Genomic DNA, 7343 nt, shown 5'->3' with positions numbered 1-7343 from the left:
ATGTACAAGTTTTATACTGTTGGCATGGATTACTTTTATACTGCTGATTAAAGTGAGCATTGTCCCTGAAATGTCACTTTTTTAAAGAAATGTCAATTTTTTAAAGAAACAAATTTGGAGGTTTCTCCTCAGGTAAAATATCTGAATAAAGTTTTGAGATCCTGGACTGATACTGCCTTTGATAGAAACTTTCAACATTTAGAGGCGGGGTGTCCTAAAGTTAAGAAAGCCTGTCTCTGCCTAAAATGTATACACTCTAATTACATAATACAAAACATTGCATTGTTCTCAGCAGGGATGGGTTCATGGTTTGAGAATCAAACCAGTAATTGGTGAAATTTATATCAATGGGGAAATTGCCAAGAACATATCATTGATATTGTTTTTTCTTTAAAAAAATGTTGAATGACTGTAGGAGAGCTATTCGAATGGGTAGTAAATCAGTCTTTAATACCTGATTTGTCTTGTCTCTACTGAGCCACCTCCCAAGTCCTCATACCTCGGGCCCAAGAAAAATGGCCTTTAGATGATGTGACTGCTTCTAGGTGAAATAAAGGTGAAAGATTAAGCATTTCCAGTTTTTGAAATTGGAAATGTTCATGTTCATGTTCTGAGAATTAAGTCAGTCCCTGGTAAAAATAATATCAACTGGAAAATTACCTAGAACATATAGAATACACACAACTTGTTTTACTTTCTTTAAAAATGTAAAGAATGTAAGAGTGCTATCCAGTTGGGTGAATAATGAACCAATCTCCTGTAATGAATTTGTCTTCTCACAGCTGAGCCAACTTCCTCGTATATCCATGCCAAGCAACACAAGAAAAAATATTTCTAGGATACGTGATCTACTTCTAGGAGAAAAGAATCTGAGAGTAGAAGTGACTCTTGAAACTAGTGCTTGTGGGTCAAGGAACACTGAGCCAAAGAGACTTCTGTCTCCATTTCATAAAACCATGGAATTGTAGATTTGGAAGGTACCCCGTGGTCATCTAGTCCAACCCCCTGCTATGCAGGAATCTCAGCTAAAGCGTCCATGGCAGATGGCCATCCAACCTCTGACAAAAACCTCAAATGAAAGATTTGTCCTTGGAGAAAGAGAATGTGGGCGTATTGCATTGCTCAGCCAACCAGGTCACTGAAATTAAGGTCATTTAACCCTCTGAGGAGAGATGTATAAAAGAGCGTGACACATCTTGGGAAGAATGGCAGAGAGACTTTCGTCTGAAGAACAAGGGATGCAAAGGAACAAGGACTGAAAAAGAAAAAGTAAGTGCTGGCAAGTATGCAGTCTGTCAGACTTCAATTCTACTAAATTCCTGTTTTTATTTCTCATTATTACAGTGGGTGGGGCTTGTGTGTGGGGCTAAGGCTTGCAGATTGCCAGGGGTGAGATGTGCGTTGCTTGCAGTTCCCTTTCTGTGAGGGCTGCCTGCATTTTCTCAGCAACGGGTGAAGCATGTCATCATTTCCCCATATATATTCATGGCAGCCATTCATTCACAAGGACCCAGTCAGAGACACAGTTTGGAAATATCTCCACTTGGGGGCCAAATGTGCTCTCGGCCCCTGAAGAATAAGCCTCAGCTCATCTTTTCATCTGTTCCCATGTTGGGTTCTTGGTCACCCTAAAATGTGACATTATGGGAGGAAACGACTTCACGTTATGCAAAGAAATTTTAAGTGAGCTGATGAAAATGTTAAGTAATAACTGTGTTTTAAACCTTTGCTCAATAATCTTGTGTTTAGGTTTCCGTCTATCCTCCTTTCCCTTTGTTTAGCAATACTGTATTTACCGATCCTTCAAATTTTGTGGTTTTTTTCTATTTCATTAATCAATTTGTTCTATTAGTACTGGTACATGTTACAATTAATGTCAAATTTAGATCCTGCCATGTCTGCTAAGTTTATGGTACCATGTCAATTAAATTAAAGGGATATATTTTTAGTCTCTTTCAGTTTTTACTTCAGCTTTTGTTAAAAAATATATAGTTTTAGTAGCTTGTACATATTGTAGCTAAAAAGCATTCTAAGTCCAAACAGCCTTAGCTTTACTGATATAAGCATAACCTCCTATTTGACCTCCTATTTGATTGTCTTCAACAATATTGGAGAAAATCAAACCATAAATTCTTGGGGGGGGGGGTTATGGTAAAATCAAGCTGTAAAGTCTCTTACCACCACCCTCACCTCCATAAAAACATCCAGCTTCTCAACCATAAGCAATCTAAATGGCATAAACCCAATTTGTAAAGAATTTTTTTCTTGGTCAATATTAATCTGCTTAACTTGTATGGGTGATATCTGTGGGATCTTAGAACCACACTTTGCCTCGGCAACCGTGGAAGCCTCATAAGACACACAAATGCCTAAAGATCAGTTAATTGGTATGGGCTGGTGACATCCAGGAAGGGACAGTTAATGAGCACATTCTGTCTAATAGCCTGCTGGTAAATTCAGATATCATTAAAATTAATTGACTGTTTACAGTCCTATTGGTTTTGTTGACAGCTATATCCCTGCCCAATGAAAGCCTCTTTTAAATGTAGTGGCCTAGCAAATTAGCCCTTTTATCATACCAGATAAAGGGTAATGAGGGGACCATTTCACCATCAAAAGTGGGATTATGTGTGGGGACCATGAAACACACCCTAATTTCTATCATGGCTGAATAGTGACTTGAATTCTCATCTTCCCAATCAAAGTCCAACACTACCACAGTAGGTTGCTTTGGGGTACGTAGGAGACAAACCTTGAGCAAAAAATAAACTTCCATGGCTCATCTGACGTGCCTCAGTTTCCAGTCTTTTACAGAGCGCTCTTGCAGAAATCTATGCCAGCCTTTGCTACTCACCTGAGGCACTGGGAGGTGCCCCTTCCAGAAATATCTATAGCCCTGCACTATATAGCTGTTGCTGTTGGCTGCTACTGCATTCAATTCAGTGTGTTCCAGAACTGCCTGGAATTATAATTTCATTGTATTTATTTTAATCATATTCTGCTCTACAGATAGCCCTAGCAGTGCGAGAAACAATAGACAAGTATGACCAGTTCCGTTTACCAGAACTGTTGACCTCTCTTATAACAGTCCATACATTTTTCCAAAAGTGAGAAGGTCTTTGCATTTCTTTGCTGCATAGCAAATGTTTGCCACTGGTCACGCCACTCCACCCCGGTTAAAAAACTTCTTTTAAAAAAAAATAATGTGTAGCACCTTATCTGAGTATTATGGGAAAACGTTAATTTGCCTCCCTTTGATTTTTCTGGTTTAAACCCAACCCGATTTTGATCTGGGTTTTGTTCACAGTGTCTTTGGCTGTTATCTACATTTTCCTCTGCCATCCTTTTTTTTTAAAAGAAAAAATTGGGTGTGGGATGCAACTTGCAGTGCAATGCCATTACTGTATTAACATAGTGCGATGGGTGGTCCTGCTTTCATCTGCCAGATAAAACTCTTTTGTGCTGAGTGGCAGTTTCCTGAAGTCATGTTAAAAAGACACCGGATCAGTTGCTTAGATAAGTAACATATCAGCAAATCATGAATATAGTTACTATTTGGGGAAAATCTTCTCTAGAAATGTAGACTTTTTATAAAAAGTGTCACTTTGCTTGCAGAATAAGCAGAATCGTGGTTTTTTAAGTTACATGGAATGCAAAGGAGACCAATACTGCAATCTTCCATGTACACACACTTCCCCCGTGGGTCTTACCTCTGAGCAGACATGGCCAGGATTGTACTGTAACCCAAGGGTTATAATACAATACTTTTTAATGCAAAGGGGACCTAGACATCTACCTTCAGAAGAAGAGAAGCAGTCCTTTAGAGATGTATTTTGATGAAGCTGTGTTTCTTGAAGGCAGGACAGATTGACTGAGCACTAGCCACTATGGCTGGAAGTTCATTAATTACGTACATTAATTAAGTGGGCAGAAATTCCCCCACCTAGGGGAAATTGTTTAGGTCTGCACAAATGATTTTATTAAAGGAAATTATAATTTGGCATTAGGCATTATGGACATTGAACTTTTTATTTTCACATCAGGAACTGAAATGAATAACTGTGAGATGCTTTAACTTAGAGGAAATGTGTCTGACAGAAAGTGGAGTAGACAGACGTTCGTATTGACCAATGGTTCCAATGGCATAAACCCAATGGAAAATCGGAAGTACCTCTTTTGGAAATTTTGTTAATGCTTAACCACCTCCGCTTCCTTTACTTCTCCTCCCCCCATCTCTCCCTTCTGTCTCCGTATCTCTATTGTTTCTTTCTCTTTTGCTTTTGCTTTTTCATCTCAATTTTTTGTATTGTGCGTGATCCCCAACCCAGGCTTAAGGCCTGGTTAACATGCAGATGAAAGTGATGAAGGACCTTGTGTGAGAGGCAGGGAAGGGAAGAACTCCCAGGTGGGAGGCTGGGAGGAGAAAGGAAGGCTCTCAGGTGAGAGCTGGGAGGGCTCACCTTTCTCTGTGTGAGACAAGCAAAGATCTACCTGTGAAGGAGGACTTTATATCTGTTATGTACTGAAGTTCTCACCCTGGGCCAGCAGGGGGATACTGTAGATAGTTATGCAAATAAGGAATCAAAAGTGACGTTCACTGATTGGATAGTTTTAGAAAATTGTTACAGTTACGTTGTACTGGAGCTCTATATAAGCAGGCTGACTGAACCCTTCAGTTCTGTTCTGGCCTCAGAATAAACAAGAGCTGTTTGAAGAATCGCTGTGTCGTCTGATATGTTCACCCACAACTTAACAATATCCTTCTTCTTTTTTCTCTTTCTCTCTTGATTCTTTGTTTTTGTTTAGACTAGTTTGTTCTTTTATTCTAATGTATTACGAAAAGTCTTAATAATATATATTAAATAACCATAATACATTGTCCTAGGCACACACACACACCCCAGCCAAGGAAGACACACACCTGACAGTTAATTCTTTATCAACGAAAGTCTGCCCTTACAGCAACTCCTGCAGTGCCCTGGACACACATGCAAGACTCTCCTAGCCTCTAGGCAGCTGTTCCCAGGTCTGTGCTCTGCAGAGCAGCTGCAGCATCAGTGGGACTGCAACCTCCCACTGCAGCATATTTACCTTTGTGATAAGAATTTTTAGGTCATATATGTGTGTATGTATATATATATATATATATATATATATATATATATATTCCTTCATAAATGTACCAAGCAAACACATATATAAATATATAAACCACATGTCTGAAACCCATAGGAAAAGTCCTAAAGCCATTTTGACTCTTTCAGTCACCTCAAATATTTCTCTACAAGGTTGAAGGAAATGCAGAAACCTCCCCATTGTCTCTGTCCTCACAAATCCTGCCTTAAGGTGTGACTAGGGTGAGCCAGTGATCTGGCTCAGGAATTAAGTATTATCATTACAAAAGAATAGCCAGACTCCCCAGGTAATCCAGTCAAGTGACCATTAACAGGCAACCTGGCAGACAGGGTAAAAACAACGCACTCAGATTTCTGCTGTAGACTGCCTTTTCTGTGATGAAGATACGATGTATCTGGGGGGTGGTCTTGGGCTACACCCCTTCTGTGATGTATGTATGATGTTTCTGGGGGTGGTCTTGGACTCCAGGGCAGGCAATTTAAAATGTCTGTATAAGGGCGGGCACACCTTTGTTCTAGGTCCTCCTCCTCTCTCCTGCGTGTGGGGGAGCACCCTGTTGCAACAGTTAATAAAGATCAGGCTTACTAGCTGCTTTGCTTCTCAATATTCTCTGGTTGGTCTCTGTTATTTTCTCCTACTGATAGAGAACCTACAGAAGGACTCTATATGGGCTCTTGGTGCCCCATAAGGGAAAAGGAGCAGTTTTCTTTACTCATATCACCTTCATCTGATGGGGTGTGCGTGTGCAACCTGAGGCTTCTCTTCCATGAAAGCCATCACTGCTCTTCCCTCTCCAAGCCCCTCCTGGTTCTAGGACACAGGCTGGCAAAGATTCGACCGGCCTGTGCCTTGCTTGAACAGCCTCTTCCTCCAATGCATCCTGCATATTCATCTCCAGCTGTGGCAGCTGTGGCCATTCCTCCCCTCCCCACATCCCGGCTCCTGCCTTGCAGGTGGCAGAAAACCCCATAATCGCTGCCCCATCTCCTGGGTCAAACCCCTCCGCCACACATTTGTCAAGGCCTCCACCAGGCCCTGACATCTGTTAAGGCTTGCAGGAACTGCTGTGAGGTTCTTTGAAGGAGGAATGGGGTGTAGGTATAATGAACACATCAATTAAATTATTGTTCCCAAACAGCAGGTAGTTCTAGAGGATGATATGGAGAGCTGGCAGAAAGCATGGTGGCAACATTCGTGCAACAGCGTTGCTGAATGGCTGGTTTAATGGGAAGGCCTTGTATTCCTGTTCCAGTAAATATGCTACTTACTTTGAGTCCCCATTTAAGCCAGGAGCTCTAGTATGTATTGGATTGAAGCCACATGAGTGGTACAGTCATTCCCTTTTCAGACATGCCCTGAGTTATTGAACTTAAATCCTTCATATCTTGTTTGCTAATCCAAAATGTTTTGCAGGCTGAAAGTGCCATCTATGCTCCTGACCTTGAAGGGGCCATATTTCCCACGCTAATATAAATACTTCTTACTTCTAATATGAACAGCATTTGAAGACTCTGAAAGCATATTTTTCAGTGGAGCACTAAATAAAAATTGCAAGACTGTTGTCAAATCTAGGGCCGGCCCACCCAAGAGGCAAGGTGAGGCAACCAAACCACCTTAGGTGGCAGGATCAACAGGGGTAGCATATCTGGTCCCTGCCAAATGCAATGACGTCTGTGGCACATTCCTAGGTAGTTGCATCTGCCACCTTCTGGATGGGGCAGCTGGTCTCCTCCCACCCCTGGGAAGGAAATGACGGAGGCTGCCCCCCTGGTGTCTCTTGGAGTCTTCACCTGACCAACGTGATTCAGACTGGACTCCTTCCCCTTCCCCTGTGCCTCATGGAAGGTTGATTTGATTCTCTGCCTTGTTCCCAACATAGATCTTCACTCACCTCTCCTTCCCTGGCAGCCCCCCTGCCGCCATTTTGTGGTTCACCTTGTGCCAAAATGCTTTGGGCCGGCCCTCTTCAAATCTAAAAGTATGGGGCAGATAAAAGCTCTGCAGAGCACCATTGCCATTATCTTCCCATCTTTTGTGCCGCCTTTGTGGACTGCACTGTGGCTCGCTGCCAATTTATTATCATTTCTAATTTAGCCTCCAAGACCCTGTGGATACTGTCATACAGTGAACTGCAACTCATAAATCGAATAAATTTAAACTTCTTGAAATATATGGATCCCAGGGTTCAGCTAAGCTAAGGATGGTGA

Source organism: Podarcis pityusensis (genome assembly GCF_964106645.2).
Source record: "Podarcis pityusensis genome assembly, chromosome: 9".
Taxonomy (NCBI): Eukaryota; Metazoa; Chordata; class Lepidosauria; order Squamata; family Lacertidae; genus Podarcis; species Podarcis pityusensis.
The sequence above is the reverse complement of the archived record's forward strand: the minus strand, read 5'-3'. Positions refer to the sequence as shown.